This window comes from Peromyscus leucopus, chromosome 6, assembly GCF_004664715.2.
Source record: "Peromyscus leucopus breed LL Stock chromosome 6, UCI_PerLeu_2.1, whole genome shotgun sequence".
NCBI lineage: Eukaryota > Metazoa > Chordata > Mammalia > Rodentia > Cricetidae > Peromyscus > Peromyscus leucopus.
In genome coordinates this window covers 50,697,017-50,721,049 of record NC_051068.1, presented here as the reverse complement: position 1 = coordinate 50,721,049, position 24,033 = coordinate 50,697,017, and the positions used below count along the sequence as shown (strand labels likewise).

The window sequence follows — 24,033 nt, the reverse complement described above, 5'->3', positions numbered from 1 at the left end:
CAGTAGGACTGGTTTTATCTTCAAATTCTGGTGGACAACCAGTGCAAATTACAGTAACTTATGTTACATTGGAGGCCTCTTAGACCTTGGAATGGATGTTTCGCATGCATGGCAACAGAGTTTTTGTTATATAGTCTATGTTCCTGCTGAGATCTTTATCACCCTATGTGTCAAAGCTCTCTCTCTCTCTCTCCCGTCCCCTCTCTTCCCTCCCTCCCTCCCTCTCCTCCCTTCCTCCTCCTCTATGCACACACACACAATACATTTTTATATGTAAAACTGTTTCCCTAAAAGAGGGAAGAGAGTTTGTAATTCATTTTTAAATTTGAAATACCAAACACAATAAAAATGTAGGACATTTTGGCAGAATTTTCTTTTAATGTAACTTATTTAACTACAGTAGACTCAAGCACTAAAAAGGAATGTTACTCACTGATTACAGGGCTTCAGGAGAAGTACTTAACTTGAGAAAATAGAAATCATTCATCAATGGAACACCACTGTCAGTCATTGAAGAAGAGTGGGAGTGTGCTTTTTTAGACAAAATTAGATAATTCTGCTTGAAATACCTTCACACAATCATATACATCACCAAATTCTGGGTTTAGTTCATACCTATTCACGACTAATATTCATAAGAAAGAAGAGGGAGAGAAGGAAGAAAAATAGTGAAGGAGATAAGGAAGAAGAAAATCAGGAGAAAGAGGCAGAGTACTTATTTAATATCACTCTTGGCAGTGTACAGGATCCCTGTGCCTCTGGGATGTGCACAACACTCCTTTTCGATTCTGCTATCCTTCCTTGCCTTGAAGTTTAACCTTCATCTTAAACTTGCCAATTTAAAAGATAACTGAAGGCCACCTCCATATCAGCCTGATTCTCCTCTGTCATTTTTCTCTCACCAGTTCAGAGATATTAAAGCAAAATGAAGTTAATAAATGCTAAGAGATGTAACCATTCTTCTTCAAGATACTTCTGACTTATGGTGGTTGCTAAGTTGGCTCTGGCGTGATTAAGGCAGCTGAATAGTGATGTGGCTTCTCAAAGACTGTTCTCAAATTTTGTTTATTTGCTTGGTTTTGTGTGACACAGTCTCACAATGCATCCCTGCCTGACATGGTGCGAGGTTGACCAAGCTACCCTTAAACTAAAAGTGTCCTGCCTTTGTCTTCTGAGTGCTTGGATCACAGACCTGCAGCAGCCATCTATGTCCTTCTATGGTTAATCTCTTACCGGAGCCCAGGGGAACGTTTGGATGACAGCTTCATCAGAGGGCTGCCGGCATCCCCTTCTTATGCATTCTGTGCAGCTGAGGAGGGAGACTGACAACTCATTTTCCAAGTAAGAGTAGAGTATTAGTTGTAATAGCTTTAAACCTGCACAGTCCTCTTAACTGAGCAAATTACACCTTGGAGGTCTTATAGCCGCACAGCTTTCAGTTAATGTCTTGTCAGAGAATAATTCTCAAGGAGCAGAGAAGTGAGGTGAGGGATTGAATGAGTAGGGAAATGAAACATCAATCATGTAAAACTTCTTCTTATACTGGCATGTGCTTTAATCCCCTAAGCAAAGATGGAGAGATGAGGCAGGACAGGAAGGCTAGATTAGAGTAAGGGTTTAAATCCCACATTCTCCAAATCTGGGTTTTACAGTGAATGGAAGAAGATCCTAGAAAAATCCTAAAGGAATCCCTAAATGGGATACCTAGAGCCTCACGGGGATAAATTTTACAAGCACATCATCAGGTACTGATTGAGTTAGTGTAAAGCAGGGGATTAACAAGGCAACTCCATGTAGTTTATCTGGTAGTTAAAAGGAGGTTTATTTCAAGGTAACTTACAACCAGTAGAGGGGTCAGTTACAGGATCTAGGAGAGGTGAGGTGAAGTCCAGCTTGGGTTCTCTGGAGAATTCTGACTTGGTCTGCAGTCCAGCATCCGAGGAGCCAAGCAAGCCTGCATTTAAGGATCTCTGGTCTTAAGGGGCTCCTGTCTAGGCCACATCCCAGGGCAGGTCATAGGTAGGGATGGCAGTTACCCACAGCCTCTCTAGCAGCAGTGCTTCAAGGTCAAAGCTACATTAGTGGTTAGTTTTCTTCCTTCTATTGTCTCCAAAAATACTAAGGAAAACATCTTTAATAATTTTCAATTTATTGTCTTGAAGAAGAAGGGTGATTTTATATTTAATGTATGACTTAGTCTGATTTAAAAAATAATTAGAAATACACTGAAAAATGATTTACAGCATTATATCTTTGTCATTTCAAAGGTAGTCATTTGTCTTCAAATCTTAACGCCTGAATTTTATTTTAAAGTCTTCTTGCTTGATTACAAAAACAAACAAAAACACAGCTGGGTGGTGAAGGTGCAAGACTGTAATCCCAAAAGTCAAGAGGCAGAGGCAGGATGATCTCTTATTTGGAAGCCAGCCTGTTACAAAAAGTGTGTTCTAGGAGAGCCTGGGCTACACAAAGAAATACTGTATTGAAAAACCAAACTAATTTTAAAAAATTGCCATTTTGGTAGCATTCTCTTTGGATGAAGTTGATAATGGAAAATGGCTTTTCATATTCTCAAATGCCTTTCTTCCTTTTAAATGTGCCATGACAAGATGTGTGTGTGTGTGTGTGTGTGTGTGTGTGTGTGTGTGTGTGTGTGTGTGAAAAATGCAGATGCCTCTGATTAACTGCAAGGACATTATTCTGCTGCTTCGCTGTTTCATAGCCCTCCTTGTAATTTGATATGAAGTCTTCTATCTGACTTAGAGCAGTACTCTTCTCTACTCATTTTGTGTGGGACTCAGCACTTCCACATGGAGAGCCACTCAGCACCCTGCTCTTTCTTATTGGAAGGTTCTTGCCATACTTCTCTGAGATGAAATATTCTCTTTATCCATCCAGATCACCAATCATTTATTCAATGATACAACCTTATTCCCTTCCCACTTGATATGACATTTCTTCTAAATTTCTGTTTAAATTAGTGCAGACCAACAAAAATAAAATAAAACATGAGATGGAAAGAAGGTATCCATGAGTGGCTTTTGTTAGTGACATCCTGAAGAAAAACACCAGGAGCTGAGCCAAGACTTTCAGCCATTTAAAAGCATTTGAAATAATATTTTCTTGGTGTTGAGACTTCATTATTTAACATTTCACAAAGAGAGACTTGGCTCTTCTTTGGAAGCAGAAGGACATTAGTTATGCCCAAGAGTTTGTAATACAAATCTATACTCCCTCCAAAGAACAACTGCTTCCTTCTTTAAGTGTATTTATGTCTGAGGAGTACAATACAGGAGAAAATTCCAACATCTGGTTTTCTATAGAGTGCCAGAGGGTGATACCTTACTACATGAGAGGATGTTTAGAACATCTTAGAGAACTGTTACCATCCTTTCCAAATCTCTTCCCTTCACACAGCAGTCATGAGGCATTAAAAATATAACTTGAATTAGTAGGTAAAAGCATGACCATTAAAGGTATTTGAAGGAAGGGAAAACAAAGCGAATTACTTGAGTCTCACATCTAAAAGACGCTAATGCTCAAATGAATAATGTGATGGAGTTAACTGTGGTCTCAAAGGTTCACACAAAGAAGATTGATTCTAGAGATATCATTATGAATATTGATTTAAAAATATCTTTGCCTCAAAGAAGATAATGGATAGAAAATGGATGGACCCTGAATAAAAGGGATAGTGGAGCAGGAAATCATACTGCCATTAATGAAATTACAACTAAAATTAGGGAGCATGTTACATGAACAATTTTGAAGGGGACCAGTGACTATGCTGTATATCATATGTTCAATTTTATATCAGTTAAGTTAAGCAGAAATACAGAGATGGAGAACATGTGTTCATAAGTTGATGCAGATATACCTTTGTGATGGAAGGGATTAGGATAGATTCAAGTCTTCAATACAAATAAGACATTTGAGATCACGTAGTGAATTCAGTCAAAACCACAAAAGCACAAAGAGATGGTAGAGCCAAGGACAGAAATCTCAGTGACTAAGTATAGAAAACAAAAGACGTGGGACTCAACTGTCATTTACTCTTCAGTAATCACATGAGCGGATCATCTGCTGTAACAAGACAGCAGGGCAGCAGCATTAGTTCTTGCTAATTTATTGCAATCACATTTTAGTCCATTTATCTCATCTTAATAAAACTCACCACTATTTCAAAAATAGTAATACCTGTGTGATTCTCTTTCAATGTGTGCATAAGACATTTCTCATAACCTGATTATATGCCAAGATTTCAAAGGCACACGGCTTAATTAGACATGACTTTTGCCTTCCTGAGATATCTGCTGCAGAGTGCTCAAACATTTTACTATGGAATACAGTTACTTAGCACAGTAACTATTCCAAAGAATTACAGTTTAATTCTCAGGGGGATGGGGAATAGCTCAGCTAGTAAAGTGCCTGCCTGAGTTTGGACCCCTAGGGGTTTTGTTGGTTGGTTGGTTGGTTTTTACCAGAAGCTGTCATTAAGCACCTGTAACCCTGGCTCTGGGAAGATACAGACAGAGGATACCTGGGGCATGCAACCAGAAAGCCTTGCCCAGCCCATGAGCTCTAAAGAGAGAATCTATCTCAAGAAAATAGAGTAATAATTACAGAGGAAGGCATTAAACATCAATCTCTGGCCTCTTTCACACAAACATGTATATAGCTATAAATGTGTGTGTTTATATGTATATAACACACACATAAATATGTGATATATATATATATATATATATATATATATATATATATATGAATAATTTACCACTGAATAGGGCTTTTTAAACTTTGGCAAATGGACTTTTGGATTTATCACCTTATTTTATATCCATAAGAGCCGCCTTAAGAAAGATAGGCAACTGTTTCCTCCCCACACAACAGGTTCTCCTGATCTATCAAGATGGTAAGTGTATCTTGCCATCTCTTATTAGGCTTGTCAGCAGAGCAACATGTCACTGAAGGGAGAGTGTCACTGATGATAGACTAAATTTTATCTGTTCTTTGGAAACACTGAAAACTGTGTCTCTGTTATGGATTTTCAATTCTGGACAAAGACCAGTCCTTTCCCTCAAACTTAGCTATAAGACATCCATATTTTGTTTTGTTTTTAATTTTGTGGTTAGGAGTAGAGGTCAGTGGTAGAATTCTTGCTTAGCATACAATGTTCTTGGTCCTTGAGTCCATCTACTCTGTGTGTGTGTGTGTGTGTGTGTGTGTGTGTGTGTGAATAAAAGTCATACTATATCATAAATGCAACCATAATTACTACAGAGGAAACTATCATTAAGAGTTTGTTTTTTGATGTAATTATAGTTAGACATTTTTATCTACATATACTGTATATCTATTTTTTCTCATTTATAAAGCACTGTAGTAAAATAAGAAAACTATTTAATAGTGTTTTTCCATATTGTTTTCCATAAAATCAAATACAAGACATAGGAAAACATTGAAGGAAAACATCCCTAGCACAATGCAAACCCATTATCTCTGTAGCAAAGTTACTCATCGCATTAGTAGTAAAGTGTTGGATGGTTTTCTGTGGCTCTTGTGCTGATCAGCTGTGTAGATGGCAAGGAAGTGGTAGCAACAGTGATCAAGTTGAGCAATGAAATCATAATCCATGAGGATCCATCAGGTGCCCATGGTAAGCTAAATAAGGATGCAGTTTAAAAGGAATGAATATGTATTTCCATTCTTGACTTCAAAATTCTTAATATATAATATGAAATATGATTTGACAGAAGGTTCACACAAGGTAACAACTAATAAGCAGGAGGAATATGTAATCTGGCTGACAAAAAGCACTAATGTAATATATTGAAGTATTTTAGTATGTATGCTATGATGAACCTTGGAAGGTGACAGTTCATTTTGCTCTAAATTGAAGTGGTCAACCATGGAGTTTGTTCAGCTCTCTGCTCTATAACTTAAGAAAGCTATTTCAAATGGCTGCAATTAAACTGAAAATGCCCAAGATGTCAGATTCTCAAGATGTAACTTTCAGGGGAAAGTTGAGGACATTAAAACTATTTAGCCAGGACATAAGAAAACGGAAACTTTTGTCAGCTGTGGACAGATTTATAAAGAAATTTGAGTTGTCGTCATACACTGGTGTATGAAAGCAAACTTAGGTTCAATGGGTACTAGATACAGAAATAAAAATTAGGGACCAACACAATGGATTTGCCCTAGTTTGTAGCAGCATATCACAATAATAATATATATTAACATTTAAAGGTATATCAAAATATGATAGACTGCCTGAGTGTGTTTCAAATGACCAGAATTAACCATTTGGTATTGAGTAACCAATTTGTGTGCCCTTGCCTGGGGAATACTATTAATCCCGCTCTCAGCTCTCCTAAGTTTACTGTAGTTCTTTGTGTGGGGTGAGGCTTCCTGGGCTCCACCCTCCTCCCCTGGATCATCGTCAGTGTTAGTATGTCTCTTATTGGTGTCCTTGTTCAGCTCATTATTAGATAGTCATGTCATTGAGAATTTATGTATGCAGCTTCTGACATTATTAGGAGATACAATCTCACCATAAATGACTATGTATTTAATAGGAAGATATATGTATACACACACACTAGCACACAAATATATATGTGATATATATATATAAAACACATATATGTATGTAACAACAATTAATGGAAAAGAGGTCATGAATTTGACAATGAGCAAGGAGGAGTTTACAGGAGTGCCTGTAGGGAGGAAAGGGAAGAGGGAACCCTCCTATATATACCCCTTGCTCATTTTGAAACTCATAGCTTCTTTTTCATGAATTGTTATGATATACATGCATACATATATATTTATAATATATATATATATATTTTAAATAAAAGAACTATTTTCAAAGGTTAAGTATTTTCACTCTCTGGAGCTGCCAAAACAAAGAAACAAACTAGCAGCCACATGGCCACATGACAAGGTACGTTTTTTTCTTTGAACAATCTTGTATCTTCGCTTTTGCATGACTTCTATCTCGGCACTTCAAATTAAAGATTCATCTGTCTCCTCCTTTCTAGACAGTTAATTGTATCATCCTCTTTGTCATCTATTGGTGGTTGTCAACCAGAGACAATTTTGTCCCTGTCTCAGGGAACACCTGGAGAAGTCTAGAAATATTGACTTTTTGGTACAAGTGGGCAAGGTGCTACTGACCCCTAGTGGGTAGAGGAAAGGAATGGTGCAAAACAAAACAAACAAACAACAAAAAGCACCTCACTATGAACAAGGAACCCTACAACAGACCAGCGTGAGGAGGGCCAGGGCTGAGCAACAACCCAAGGCCTTTAAGGAATCAACCCTGTTCCATCTGTCTGCAACAGTTAGTAAACTCAGTCCAACACACCTGAAACTTACAGCTGCCTCTTCTCTACCCCACACCCCACTGATTCACAAGCATCTGGGCTGGAGGCTGAGCTCAATAGAGAAAGCTCATAGGTAGAATGCCTGCCTAGAACACACAAAGTTCTGGCTTTCATTCCCAGTATTACACAAAACAGTGTGGTGGTTCATGCCTGTAATTCCAACACTCTGGAGGTGAAGGTAGAGAAATCAGAAATTCCAGATCATCCTCACCTACATCGTGAATCGCAAGCCAGCCTTTGTCTCAAAATATAAATAATTAGGATTAAATTTAAAAAAAAAAAAAAAAAAAAAAACCTCCCAAGCATCCTACTTAAAAGCTAAGGTACTATTTTTAAAAACCACCATATCATTAATTGCTCAATATGAGCTAAGGAAAAAAGAGCACCTTCAGCTTTCTTCTAATTTCAAATCTTCTGGATCTACTTCTTTTTTGTTTGTTTTTGTTTTTGCTTATTTGACCAACTTCTAAGTTGTCTTTCTGAATGCCTTTCCGCCTTTCTGTCATTACCTTCACTGACAGTACTTGCACACAATCTCACAGCAAGATTTTTTCCTATTTCATCCACTTCATTGTTCCCTGTAATATTTTCCTAAATCACAAAAGCACCTGCTTTTCTGACCCTGTAGGCACCACAGAGAAGCTCCTTTGTCCACTGGGTGCGGGGCCATGGGGTCCATGCCTGGAATCTCAGAATTCCAGCATTTGTGATGGTGGCAGCATGATCACAAGTTCAAGGTCAACTACGAAAACAGATTGAACTTGTCTGAACAAAGAAATGAAAGTCTAAAAACCGAAATACAGACAAAAACATGTTTGAAATTTTCTGTTGACTTACAGGGATCTAAGCATTTCCACCGCCAGTTCACTCAGCAGTTTCGTGCCACATCTTTGTGTGCATCTCTTGGGTGCTGAACTGCAATGACTGGGCATGAAGATGTTTACATATGAAATATGAATTTTAAGAAGACACCATGGGATGTGCTTAGGTGTGTACAGCAAAGAAACATATGAAAAGTACACACATCTCAAAGTTGTTTTTAATAAGGTAGAAAAGTAGGCCTGGGGTTGAGCCAATGGAGCCAAGCCTTTTCTATTTGCCTACGGAATTTGAAGCGATTTATCCTGTCATGCACACATGCACACAGGCTCTCATCTAAGCTGAATTCTTCCTACAGAGAGTATGCTGGCCAAGAGTAGATCCAGGTGTTGCAGGGAAGTGCAGATGGGGCCCCAGCCAAATATCCACAAAGCAGAGCGTTCTGTAAATAATGAAGACCTTACCAGGATAGCAAAAGTCTCCTTGCAGGTGCAAGATCCTGGATATTGGTATATAAATTAAGTTGCTACTTCAGTTCACACTGAGTTCTCGGCTTACTGAAGTTCTGTACTCCTGGATGTCTTTGTTTCAACCTGGTGCGTGTGTAGGATAGAGTAAGAAACCAGAGAAGACAGATAAAGCCATTCATAACAGGGTAAGTAAAATAAAATTACAATTGAGAGAACAAAGGAGTTAAACATGAAAAGAGCTTTATTCCTGCCATCAGCACTATGTTTAGTTTTCTTTTATTTTGGATTTTAATACCTTAAAATTAGTTGTCATGCGCATGTAACTGCTATTCGCTGTGGTAAATAAACTTCTGAAGTGCAGCCTGGGTATCAGTTCCTCGATCTGTGTCATTACTGTAGCTTTAAAAACATCCTGAAGTCTTACTGTCTAAAACTCTTTCATTTCTGTCAACTTCATGCGTTGTGTATTTATCTTTATAATAAATCAGATCTGATATAAATTAATACCTTATCAGACATTAAGAAACCATTGCACAAAATACAGTTCTGGAGCATTTCATTCCCTCTGTGCTATACAGGAAATTTCCTCCTCGCAATCTCTTCATAATAAAAACCAGATCAGTAATTGATCTGTTTAAGTAGTGTTTTAGGCTAAATTAAACAGAGCAATTTCTCAAGCTCCACAGAATGCTTATCAGCACACAATGAATTTAAAAAACTAGCAGACTCGTTTTATAGCATCAGCTCTCACATCTAATCTCCTCATATAAACCTAGATATTTCGTTCTTCCAATGTTGTGCACCATCCTGTCAGACTTGCAGCCTTTTCACGACTCACATGAGAGCTCAATGCACCATCTCCTTGTCCATTATGATTTGCCCAATTTTGATTTATATACAAACATAAGCTAGGCCAAGCTCCACTTTAAATTTTCAGATACATTTAGGATGCAACAATGAACCATACGTGTTTGTGTGTGTGTGTGTGTGTGTGTGTGTGTGTGTGTGTGTGTGTGGTGTGTGGTGTGTATCTGAAAATATGTATTTAGAAATTTAACAGTAAGTGGTTGAAGAGGTGATACCATGGTTTAAGAGCGTTAGCTGTTCCTGCAGAGGACGACTCCCGTTCTCTCCCTGGCACTTTCATGGTGGTCTACCATGACCTCTAAGTTTAGTTCCATGGGATCCATCAACGTCTTCTAACCTCCATGGGCTCCTGAAGAAATTTACTACACATACATACATACATACATACATACATACATACATACATACATAAATACATATACTCAAGCACATTCACCACCATGAGAAATGAGCAAATAACTTTTAAAATGTAATAATGAATATAAAATAGATTTCAATGATTAAGACCTGAAAGTCAGACAGACCTGGCAGTGGTGGTGCACACCTTTAACCCCAGAACTTGAGAAGCAGAGCATGTGAATTTCTGAGTTCCAGGCTAACCTGGTAAGTTCCAAGACAGCCAGGGATATATAGAGACACTCCATCTTAAAATAAACAAAAAACAAACAAACAAAAAAACAACAGCAAAAAACTTTTCAAATCAATGTATCACAATGAATTGCTGTCAATTTTAATAAATTGGTGCAGCTGTAAAAATTTGTAAAGATCTATATGGAGTCTAATTTAATCTAATTTACTATATGAATTCACTATTAACTATTTTATAGCCAATCTATCATCCTTTATTTGAAAGCACCATGTAATTAGTTCTCTTTGACATTGTTCAAAAAATTCTCTGTAGATTGTGGCAACCAATTATATTCTATAAAACTTAAAACTTTAAAAAAAAAAAAACTCTATAATAGTGCCAGAATAGAAGATGATAGATAAAAAGCAGAAGGAAACATGGAATTTTTGCTATAGGGAGCCACAAAAAAAAATGTACAGGAAAATCAGCAGAGGAGATATCAGTTCCAAGAACAGAAAGAAACAGAGCAAAATATCTCAACTACAGGGTTGAAGAGCTTGTTTTTATGCAGAAAAAGTCATCACTTAAGAGTCAGTTGACACAATCGCCCTAAATACCAGGGCATGCTTTGTATGCGCCCCTATGTACACGTGTGTGAAGATCAAATGTCCATGTCAGCCATCATCCTTGATTGTTTTCGACCTTATTTATTCATTTATCTAACTTTATGTCTGCTCCCGTGACATGCATGCAAGTGTGCAAACGTGTTTGCATATGTGAATGCACTTAGGTGTGTGTGTGAGAGTGTGTGTGTGTGTGAGAGAGAGAGAGAGAGACAGAGACAGAGACAGAGACAGAGACGGAGAGAGAGGGAGGAAGGAAGGGAGGGAGGGAGGGAATGAGAGAGGAAGGGAGGGTGGGAGGGAGAGAGAGAGAGAGAAGCCAAAGGATGATGACAGATGCCTTCCTCACTGTCTCCTGCAATGTATTTACTTGGGCAGGGTCTCTGGGTGAAGCATGCCTCATCACTTTGTACTGTATCTAACAAACTGGCTATGGGGAATCCTCTATTTACCTCTTTGCCGCCCCAACAGAAGACTAGAATTATGGTGTCTTTACGTTTGATGCTGGGGATCCAAACTCTGGTCCTCACACTTCAGGGACAAGCATTTTATCCACTGATCCATTTCCCCAGCTCTGCTGCTTACCACGTTATATTAATCATCACAGAAAATATTAGATCGCATTATGCCAATTTTGAAGAAAGTGTGTTTTAATAGATTCTCCTTCTTTCACATCTCTCCCTCTTGCCTGTCATCCCTGATTCTCCCATGTAGTCTCTTTTCCACTTTCCTAACTCATTTGGTCTCTCGCCCACCCCAGCACTGATGCTTCATTTCTCCAGGTAGAATCTCTCAGTGGACCTGGAACTAAGACCTGGAACTAGATGATTGGCTGGACTGCCTGTCCAGCAGACCCTAGGAATCTACTGTCTCCACCACTCCAATGTTAAGCTCACAGGCACAGGGTACCCCAATAAGCTTTTTATGCATCTCCTGGGGTTGCGACACCGGGTCCTCATAGTTGCATGGCAAACATTCCACTGACCGAATCATCTTCCGAGTTCTAGAAAATATTCCTTTTGAAATAACAGTATATGTATAATATTACTTACCCTAGGATTGTTTCTGTGATTTAACACACAGCAAGTAGATGATATTGCTTATGTTACTTGGGGTTAGAAATCCTTCAAGGTTAAAGGTGACTCTTCTTGTTACTTACCATCCCCACTGCTTGGTACTAAACCCTGTAGCACTATCTCTGAAAGGCAATGAGTTCATACAAAATCATACTGTGGCCAGGTGGTGGTGGCACACACCTTTAATTGCAGCACTCGGGAGGCAGAGGCAGGTGGATCTCTTTGAGTTCCCAGCCTGTCTACTGAGCAAGTTCCAGGACAGGCTCCATAGCTACACAGAAAAACCCTGTCTTTAAAAACAAAACAAAAACCAAACAACAACAACAAAAAAAACCATATGTGAACTTGCTTCTTATTTGTTTGTTTGTTCCTGAAGGTGTCTGGTTAAATGTAGAAGGCGAACAGACATATGAAGAAAGTCAAGAAAAAAATTAACTTAAAAAATAGTCAATTTGGGTAAATCACAAAGCCAAGGAAAACTTATTTAAAAGTTACAAGTTAAGATACAGCAGGTTAAGAAGCCCTTCTTGAAGTTCTCTAGGGTGAAGCAGGAAAGGACCTGCCCAGAGGCAGAATTCTCGGCATTGGCATATGGATAGGTTGTCTGTAATATTCTAGTTTCAATTAAACCTTCTAATATCTATGTGGCCAACTTCTCTTCATCTCCACAGATATGGGGGCATTTTAGGATATGTTTTAACCAAGAGTTTCACAGCAAAGGTAGAGCTGAAGGTGGATTAACAGAGAAGTTGGACACAGACCCTTTGAAAATGTTTTAAGAGTTGGGGAAATGGTCCCACATGTAGAAACATTTGCCACCAACTAGGACAATCTGACTTTAATCTCACAGTAGAAGGAGAGAACTGAATGCCAAGCATAATCCATATGTGCTTACATTTACATACCCCACATCACACATGTACACACATACACACACACACACACACACACACACACACACACACACACACACACGCCGTGCATACGTGCACAGCAACAAATGAACTATAATACAATAAAATAAAGAAATGCTTTGAAATTGTAGAGACTGTTTAAATTTCATTCTAAACACATCCAAGCTATTCTTCAACTCTCTATATTTCAATATTGTATGTTAGGATCAATTTCATTGCTCCTAAAAGAATTTAAAGGTTATATTAACCAGATCATGCTTTTTACAATAAACTAGAAATATTACTTTTTGTTGTTGTTGTTGTTTTTCGAGACAAGTTTTCTCGGTGTAGCTTTGCGCCTTTGCTGGATCTCCAACTCACAAAGATCTGCCTGCCTCTGCCTCCCGAGTGCTGGGATTAAAGTCATGTGCCACCACCGCCTGGCTATCACTTTCTTATTAGGAAATACATTAAGCTGCCAGAACTGTACTGCTTAATAATAAATCTACAATTATTAATAGGCCACTTGAAATACATTCATGAAAGTTGTGCCACCTAATTTAATATCTTTACTACTAATAATAAATATATTAATGTCAGAAAGTTTATGTCTTTAAAATACACATTTTTGAGGATTAATCTTCAGGATTACAAGTATTTTCATCAATACATTTTTCCTTATGGAAAGCAGTTAAGAAACATCTTGATATATAGTTCTGACTAGCTTGTAATTTGTGTGCACTCAATTTAGAGGGATCCTCCACATCTACAGCTATCACAGGAATGCACCACAGTGCAGGTGTCTTCTGTATATTATTTAGAGCAAGACCCAACATGTACATTCCAAAACACTAAACAAAATGGTTAACCTCAAAGGTGTGGTATCATTTTACTTTAAAAAGAGCAGTCATATTTTGTTTTCCAAAGAGAACATTATGAAGGTATAATAAGATGTTTCTAGCAAGGACTAAAAAATGATGATATGGACTGAAAAAAAAGCAATTTTTTTAAAAAAAAAATCTATAGAGCTTCATCTTTAGATGGCACAGTCTGCCCTCACTTTCTTATCCTGAGAGATCCACTAATACGACAGACCAGCACAGGTCCATCAATTGCTGTCCAGTGTGAAATCCTAGAGGATTATTAGGAAATGCAAAAAAGGAAGGAACTAATCCTGTGACATCTTGCTTTAAAAATGTTAAGGGTTATCTCAGCAGTGAGGTGTTTGTCCAGCACACAAAATGTCCTAGTTTCTAATCACAAACTGACACTAGTTATGTTAGTTTAGATCATGAGAAAATGTACATTGGTTATGATACACAAGCACAGAACAGTCCATGTATTTATTTTCATAAACTTGCTACTTCCAAACACTTCTTACCTTCAAGAACCTTCACTGTTTGCCACTTATGCTTAGTTATCTTATTATATTTTTTTGTTTATTGCAAGTTTATGTTTTAAATAAACTGAGAAAATGAAGACTTCAAGTCTTGAGTGATTTTGCTTTATTTTGACATTAACCAGCTGCAATCTTCCAGGATAGCTCTATATTTGCTGATTTGAGATTAGGTCTCACTCTGCTACTCACCCAGGCTAACCTGGCCCTCACTCTGTAGCCCAGGCTGCCTCAAACTCAAAACAATCCTCCTGCCTCACCTTCCAGGTATTAGAATTGCAGAAGTGTGCTATCACATCTGTCTTAGTCTATCTACGTTCAGCAAATATATGGTGAGTGACAGATTGCCATGTCTCTTAAAAATTTTCATTCTCCTTTCAGCCTCATTTCCTAGTCATCTGTCTTTGTGATTATCATTGCAACATATAGGCAGAATCATGAATGGTACTTGTTATAAACAAAAACAGTGATCCACCTCAGATACCGAATCCAAGTTTTCTGGATTCATCTCTGGGAAAGCAGATTATAACCATCATTCTCTGAGCTTGCTGCATGTCTAGGAGTTGACAGGCTCTCTTAAGAAATTTATGCTTTAGTTTTAACCTCAATGCTGGCATTGAATAGTAGTAGAGATTTTGTGGATCTCTCTAAGTATTATTGAAATTAATCATCACAGAGGGCCTATGCAGTAAATACCACTCTTGACTTTACAGACAAGGAAACTGAGGGTTAAAGCAATACCAGGCCAAGCGCTGAGCATTGCCACCATGCTGTGCAGACTCTACAGCAGGATACAAAAGATAAAGCACCCAGGAGTTAGACTTAGCTCTGAATTCTGTCAGTGTCACTAAAATGACTCGATTTTGTCATTGAACTACTTTGAGCAGCAGTTAATCATGGAAGTGGTGATTATAGGGCTGAATTTTGTAAGTTATAACATACCATGATCATTCAAGAAGTATTGGTCCATTCCTGTCTTCAATTTTACCTCTACTGTACTATTTCCTATTTTAAAATTCTTTCTGTGGTCTGTTTATTTTTGGCTAGAAATGCATCTCCAACTTCAACAATCTTATTAATGGATGTAAATTAGTAACTTAAGATGATTATTTAAGAGGCACATCTATTACATAAATCACCACAGCAAGCCTTTTCAAATATGCTAAAATCAGAAACAATGGAATTTCAAATTAGAAGCATATTAGACAAAAACAAAATTCTTAAGCGAAATGATACAACAGTTTAGTACAGTACTTTTTGGGTAAAGGAAATAATACATTTTGAAGATTATGATAACAGAAACACAGCATGCTATAAGATTTACTTGTAATCCATACTGTGTACTTGTGAACATATACATATGTATTTGCATATAATTGTGTCTAAATTTGTGGAGAGGAAATGTCACAGTGCTACCAGAAGTTGAGGGTTTATGAGCGATGACATCCCTTCCTGGCAGATCCTAGGTGTTTGGCATATTTTCTTAAAATTCAGTTTTGAGAAAAAAATAAACATTACACAAAGTAAATGAAATTAAAAAAATAAAAAAACTGCTGTAAACTACCAAAATGAAGCACACTATCTTCCTCTTCTTTCTCGGCCTGAGACCCAATAAGAACATACTTCTCACAAAGGGTTTCTTTTGTTTCTAACATGCCCAGTGCTTGAGTTGTTCAAAGACAGAGAAAAATCCTCTCAAGCTGTGTATATGAGACAATTTAGCCTGACCATATATGGTTTGCACGGAAATTCTTCAAATAAAACAACTGCAACAGAAGGCTCGGAAATCAGGGAACAAACTGTTTTTCACTGTGTGGGGGTTAATTTTCCATTTACATGAGAACAAGCTTTGCCCAGATAAAAGCAAAGCAGCCCATTACTACCCCTAGCCCTTGTTTACTCTATCACATGTATGGAACTCTATCTTTTATTGTCATTATTATTCTCTCTGTGACCTTGGGAATCAACTGGACCTATGGGTGCTTTTATTTTTAATATAGAGTAGAATGCTGATATTGCATAGCTGACTAGTTTTTTTTATTGTTTTAAAGACTAGCTCAGTAATTAATTAAAATCTAATGAGTAAATCCTCAGTGTATTACCCAGATAATAGTTATATGACATTAAGTCAAATGCTGCCTTTACTGACATCAGAACATGTAAACAGACACAAAAGACCATTTTATCAATACTTTGGTCAAGACACAGACACTGAGCAGTGTTGGACAATATTCAGCTCTGTCTCTAATCTGGGAAGGAGAGAGCAGGCAGAACTTCAGGTGGTTAAGTGTGAGAGCCAGGGAGAGAATTAGAGTCAAGGAGAATGGAAAGAAAGGTGCTAAATGCATTCTAGAGAGCTAGGGCAGAGGAACCTCAGGGAAGCAACACTTCAGCAGAGATCTGAGGAACTAGTAGGAACTAGCCAGCAAGCTGGGCAGGACAACAATCAGTTGGCATTTGCTCCCTGATGCTCTGTGCTGGATCTCAGGAGCTGTCAACACTAACTTCATGCCAGGTGACAAAGGATCTGAGTGCCCACAGCTGCAGCTGTGGATTTATATGCTCTCCCTCCCACGTCCATTGTTAATGAGTCTGAGACCTGAGAAAATATGTCTTAAAAACCAAAAATCTCTCCTGTTAGTCTTTGGTCCTCAGATAGCAGAGAAGCATCTACATCCTGCTAGCAATACAGCTGAAGACCTTTTCTCTATCTCTAGCTCTTGCTAACAAGAGTAATTGGCCATTCCTAACTCATCTTTATACATCTTGTGGCATGCTTATAAACATGCCTATTATAAGAAATTATTGGAAATTTTTTCCAGGAACAGCTCAAAAGTATTCAAAGTCTTCAAAGTATCCTTGTAGTTAATTCTTTCTTTTTAACTGAATGTGCTCTTACATAGACAAGGTTTATTCTGATTACTGTAATCCTCCATCACTCCTAATCTCCCTCCCACCACCATTAACCCTCTCCTCGTGACAGTTTTCTTTTAAACATTCAAATCAGTTTTTTTCCTTGAGACCCACTGAACCTAAGCATCTGTGACTAAAGTTTGGAACTATGTATCACAGTCTGTTCTTTTCTCAGAGTGTACCCAATTGGAGATGATTCTTATTGCTACAAATTTTTCTCATTTTTCTAAACATTAGAAGTTCTAGCTTGGGACATTTCTAACCTGAGCTTATGCAAAATTCCAGAGAATGTGGTAGAAGATGCCTATGCCAGATCTAAATAGCTTTGTGGAGTCAAGATCCATTTCATGTTGTATCTGAAGAGCTGCTTAATTTCACACAATTAATTAATAACAAGGAAACATCTCCCTCTTCTGAGACTTTTCAGATGCAAAGTTTCCTCAAACAGTCACTGGAGTGACTTCCACTTTGTCCATTAGAACCCACTGCTATTTCACTACACCTATATATTTTGATTTGTATGAGAAATAAGGATTTCATCTTTATTTGATTTCATAAAGTAAGTAAACTTCTGTGGCTGCCAGTATGTGTCATACGCCAGGCAAAGCCAAAAGAAGCATTGAGTTTGCTTTCTGCCTTTGTGGAGTTTATTGCACGGTCAGAGAGGCTAAAGAAAAATCATGTTAAAGGGATTCAGTGGCACTGAATGCAGAAAATAGTGACACCAGGGTACACAGCGAGAGAAGCAGCATTTTTCGTCCATGGTGAAAGAAGACTACAGCATGGTACCAGGGACAGGAAAACTCTCACTGTTCTTGTATTTGCTTTCTTCATTGGTTTTTACATTTGTGAATTTTTTTTCAATATAAAGCAAGGTCTCAGTTGTGTTACAGAACACTGTTCATCTTCCAAATGCTAGATTTTATAAACTCATATGATCTTCAGAAAGAAACTTTTAAAAACTCAAAGAAGCATGTCAATGCCATTGCAGTATACAAAGAAAAAAAAGGTTGTTTGCATTGTTTTAAGCCAAGCACTAGGGTGAAAATCCACAGTATATACTGCATTGCCTTTCACCCAAGCTGAATACCCCCGCAATATTAGCACAATGAGGCTTTCCTCATGAATTAGTCTCCAAGCTATGCCTTAACCAGGGCTGAGAGTCAATGAAAGGACTGGAATGTCTTCCTGCTTCATCTCACGCAGCTGAAGATAAAGCATGAGCAGCAGATCCAGCAAGATGGAAATCTGAGTCGTGGAAATTTATCATATTGACACTGATGGAAGTGAAAGCCTGACTCTGTGCAGATTCACTCAGAGTTAAACTGAAATTCTGTAGTTGGTTTGACTGGCATATATAAACTCCACTGACACGCAGGTTTTAACCTTAGGAACTCCACCCACCCTTGTGTATGTCTAGATAAGCAAGAGGAAAGTAAATCAAGACTATAAGTCATCTTTATACAGGAAAGTTCTCTCGTGCAACAGGGCCAACTCCAGGTATATTTTTCTAGAGCTGTTGCCTCGCTGTGAATGGTAACCAGGCATTTCTGTTTATAGTATAATATGCATTCACTTAGTGCTGTTGAGTGATCTTCATGCATAAATTCCTGTAGTTTTCTCCTTCCCATTGGATGTCACCATCTCAAGTAACAAAGCCTACACTTACTCCCTAGTTTTCTCATACTTGTGTTCTAGTCCATTCAAGGCACAGACATCATTAATATCCTGGGGAAGAAGAGAGGATGCCTCTTGAGAAGAGGGGCTGTAACCCCAATCATGCTGTTCAACTTCCCCAAATACCCTGGAAGCCAACAAAGGTCTCCCAACTGATCACTTTATATCACAGGAATTATTTTTATTAATATGATGATGGATGATGATGATGATGATTAGTTTAGAGAGTTCATCTTAAACTAAGTCATACCCAATCCAATATATTGAAATATTCTCATTAAGTAGGGAAACATTTTAGCATACAAACTCTTCTTGTAATTCTCAACCTGCTTCCCTGTACTGATCTTGTTATCAAGTGTCATATCCCATTATGACTTTGGGAGAGATATGAAGTTGAAGGGATAAGTCATCCATGAACAATCATATCATTTATAATTATCTTCACAACATTAACAAAAAAAAGCCTGTAGGCTAAACTAGTAAAAAAAAAATGAAGTAAAAGTGGAATAAAATTCCACATTAGTTATGATGATTCCACAAAACCTGTTTGGTACCATTGGAGCCATGAGTCTATTTTAATGAAGCAATAACTCTAAAGACATGGATGTTGGAGGGTGTATTACATGGGGGAGCATCAAGAATAAAGGGAAATGTTCAAGTTCTTACACTAACTCCATTTCACCATTCATGCACTGCATCCTTCTTCTTTCACTAGTTTGGTAGAGACAGATTTTGTTTCAGACAATTTCTAATCTATCAGCACATCACATTGAAAACAATGAAAATTGTTGGAAATTATGACTTGATATGATGGGAAAAACTTAAATAAAATGTGATTTATTGAACCTTCTTTCCAGTTCTTACTGTCATGTACCACATTAAGCCATTGTGAGACTACTAAATTGTTGGTGATATAAAGTGATATCCACAACACTAAATATTCATGTTGTTTATTATATTGGGGTGAACTAATGCCAACCCCCCACAAAAAGTCTATGGCATTTAAAACCAACGTAGTATTCCCCTACCTAGTTCCAATTCACCACTGGCATGAAAGATGTATCCAGCATAATCTAAGTGCTTAACTGGAATGTCTTTCTAGGGCTTCATCACACCTACCTGAATCATGCTTCCCACGGGTTCTTTAAGAATAGGACTTATCATCAGACATTCCAATTTCCCCAACCCAGGTATTTCACTCTACTCAAATTCTATATACCATACTTTTGGCCACTTTCAATTAGCATTTAATTTTTGTTTGGAGTTAACTGTGTATTCCTATTCTTAAATGTGCCCAGATTAGTGATTTAATTGGCAACCCTTTGAGTGCTGAGTCTCAAAAGTTTCTAATTTGTCATAGCATCCTGGGCTTTGTCTCATTCACATTCTAGCCTGTGTAGCTCTCATTTCACATTTATAAGGTCAAGTGATGATGCTTTTTAAATAGCAAAGTATAAAATTCAGTTGCTGCTCAAGCTTCTCAGGGCATCAGTAGGAAGGTAAATACATTCTGACATCAGTGTTCGAGTAATGACATTAAGTAAGTCTTGGTCTCACTTGTTTCCATGCATTTCCGAACCTTTGAGTCTTTCAGTTTTCTAGTTTGTCACATAAACTCCCAGTCAGAACTTGCCCATTCTTAGAACTATCAGGAATATCACATATAACCCTGGATGGAAAGAATCTGTATTTATAGGTCTATGTACCTTGTCCCATATAATCACTTCAGAAAATAGTTTACACTCAGTACACAAAACCAATCTTTTCTCAGAATTTAAAAGCACAGAAAACTAAAGACACACCTGAATGAAACACGTACGATTTAAAATACAGTAGCAAAGCAACTACAGCCTCCTTTAAATTCACATTTAATTTCTGATCAGTGTTTGACCTGCTTTCCAAGTTATCTAGGCAGAAATACGGTGTGGAGGTACAAATGTCCAGCCATGTGCAGTAACTACGCAGTGGCAACTTGGAATCTGGAGCACATATATGTTAGTGTGTACACAGACACAAAACATCTCCTCAAGGGACATCAGACCTTACAGAATGTACATGCATGTATATATTTTTCATGGTGTTTTCACAGGTACACAATGCTCTTGCTGGAACACAGCTATGAAAATATTGATGTTTTACAGGTGTGGTTAAGTCCACACCTGCAAATAGAAGTATTTCAATGCCTAATCCATAGTAGCAAAATATTCCTTTCCATTGTGTTTTAAAAGTCATATTTGGTTTTAAAAAAAAAACTATACAGCAATACAATTTAAGTTTATTTCTTTTTCTAAAAGAATACTCAAAGTATTTTAGCATCATTATCATGTGGTTGTTTAGACTATAACTTGTGTCCTTTTTTTTCCCTCAATAAACAATTTTTTTAAATCATTGTATTACTCTTGGGGGAAAATAATGAAACATTGTGACCCCAACAAGCACCCGTGATCTTAGTGAAAATGAAATGGATATATACATATAAGGCACAATTTAGGACACAGAACATTTGATACACAAAGGATGATCAGACCAGTTCATACCCAGCACAGTTCCATTGAGTAGTTTCTGTTGCACATATCGGCTCCTCTGCCCACGATCAGCGCTGCTTTGAAATACTACAAAGCAATCTACACTCCGCGTGCCTCCTGCTTAAGTTCTTTACGTTCTCAGAAATGGAAAGACTTGTACAGTGAGTGATGCCTTGCTGCCGCGTTCCACCAGAGACTCCTGAAAACCCATCTCTGAGCTGAGCCCGGTGAAGCCCAGACGCTTCGAGCTTCCTTCTCAGCAGCGGGCAACTGGCCACTTTCCTGGATGAGATTGGACTCTAGCTCGCCATCTGGAGGCAGCTTCAGGCAGCTGCAGCGAATTTTTAACAACGGTGGGTGGAATAAGAATGTCAGCAAATTCTTTGTTAAATAAGCAGCATACTGTTTTATTTACACACTCTGCAGATGAGAAAAAGGAAAGAAATAAAGGAAGGAAGGAAGGAAGGAAGGAAGGAAGGAAGGAAGGAAGGAAGGAAGGAAGGAAGGAAGGAAGGAAGGAAGGAAGGAAGGGAGGGAGGGAAGAAGGAAGGGAGGGAGGGAGGGAGGGAGGGAGGGAAGAAGGAAGGGAGGGAGGGAGGGAGGGACTAAAAAAGGAGGGATGGAAAGAGGGAGAGAGCTAGGGAGCTAGAAAAAGAAAGAAGGAAGAGAGAAGAGAGGCAGAGAGAGAGAGAGAGAGAGAGAGAGAGAGAGAGAGAGAGAGAGAGAGAGAGAGAAGATGGATGAGAAAGGTAGAGACCATCACAAAAGCACTCCATTCTGCCCCCTATAAATTTCTATGGGATCTCTTACTTTCATATTTTACAATAAAGAAAAAATACTGCTATTTCATATGTGCATAAACTCCAAAAGAGTGAAATTTCGTTTTCTACTTCTTGGTAATTCATCTCAAAGTAAGATAATCATCACAGGCTGCTATCAGAAATTTCCACATCTTTGATGACTTAACTCAAAGACAGCTTTGCAAAATAGAAATCTGGTGTCTGCGCTGAGAAGAGTAGCATCTTAAAAATGGGCTGCAGCTTAAGAACACTTACAGGCCTTGCTGGTAAAAATGTACCACACCAACTAACTGAATGTGGGAACAAGAAAAAGCAGTTTCAGTAAGTTCCTGTGACCAGGGGTTACAATTTTCAAATTACAACAGTAGTGTCGTTAATTATCTCCAAATATCCTTTAAAGTTGCTTCATTAAAGAAGAACAAGTTTTAAGCTCTGTTAAATGGATCAAATATTTAAATTTTCTTCTCCTGTAATGTCTATATAAAAATCTGATTACTCGGTATTTCTGTATTGCCTATTGATTGGAACATCTTCTTTAGGGTGCTGACAGATAGATTCTGCCATGGACCAATACTTGGGACTTCATTTTTTCCCCTAAAAATCTACTTTCAACCTATGTGACTGGAAATTCAGTTATTCAGATAATGTATTTTTCCAAGAGATTGTGGATCATTGTTAGCTTATGCTTTCTCTAGGGCCCTTTGGGGAAATAGAAATTCTTAAATTACTGTAGTTTAAGTCAGGAGTTAAGATTTTATAATAGAATAAACACAAAAAAAATGTGTTTTCTTGGTATTCAAACTGAGTTTTTTTATTTCTATAAGTATTATGAGTGAATATGACTTTTATAACATATTTAATTAAAATATTTTAAAATAATATTTTCTATAAGTATGTGTAAAGCCGTAACTTTTGGAGAGTTTGTAAAGACTCTAGAAAACACATGTTGTGGTAGGATCCAGACACAGTCAGGTCTTCATGTATCAGTACTCTCAGCTCCTTGCCTGCTCAGAACTCCTAAATGAAGTGACTTTTTGCTGCCCTATGACTACTGATGCATGAAAACACTGAGACAACCAAAAGAGTCATATATTCAGCATAAGACTACAGGCAGAAACTTTTGGAAATGTGTAAATAGCAAAGAAACAGTAGACAAACTGTTCAATATATATCAAATATGTTCAATATTTATCAAAACATCTTACATAAACATTTAATAGAAGCATGTAGATAAATTCAGGAAAATATTTTGTTCTTTAATGTTTGGGCTTTGCATGACCAATTTTTTTTGTAAATATTCCTGCAAATTCGAAGAATGATTTTTTTTTCGAAGAATGATTTTTATATAAAGAATAAATTATCTAGTCTTTGTGTAAAGAGAACCTTAAAAAGATGAGGGGTTCACTTTGGAATGTCATAATCAGAGATGTTTTGCCTATATGTATCAGAGGCAGGAGCTTGAAGGGTTTGTGAGCTGCTTTTTCTTGCAGAAGAGGTGACTGTGCAATTAAGGAGGAAGTTCTTGTGGACACCTTTTGCTCTTTAAAAAGAAGGCTTAAATTTGATTCTATGATATTCAGACCAGGGAAAGTACAGTGAGAGAATATAATTCTGTAAATAGATATTTTAAAAATGAAGAAAACTCTTTCTTTTCTTTTTCTCAAATATTTTGATATTCATGCATGCATATTATGTATTTGGATCAGTTCTACCTGTTCTCTCTCCCTAACTCTTCTCTTATCCTCCCTCCCCCAAGCACTTTTCCCTTTCAAATTCATGTCTATTCCCTCTGAGTCTATGTGCGTGCCTGCTTAGCCTTTCAGAGGCTGAATACTGAAAAAAAAAAAATACCACCCTGCCAGACATTAACTGTAAATAGTTCATCATATAGGGAGGGGTGGGACTTTATGAGAAAATTATTTTTATTTCCTTAATTTACCATGTCAAATTTAAAGAAAGATTAATGATCAAGTCAGAGACATACAGTGAGGTCTAAAGAACTGAGTTCTAAG

The 24,033-nt window shown here is 37.6% G+C and overlaps 1 long non-coding RNA gene across 1 annotated transcript in view; it reads right to left on the bottom strand.

Annotated features, from left to right (window-relative positions):
- LOC114691702 overlaps window positions 1–21,537 on the bottom strand; it is a 318,223-nt gene extending 296,686 nt beyond the window's left edge. The window contains exon 1 of the long non-coding RNA XR_003734261.2: window positions 21,234–21,537. This is a non-coding gene — a long non-coding RNA (uncharacterized LOC114691702). The remainder of the gene's footprint in view (window positions 1–21,233) is intronic.
- Between the last annotated feature and the right edge of the window lie 2,496 nt (window positions 21,538–24,033).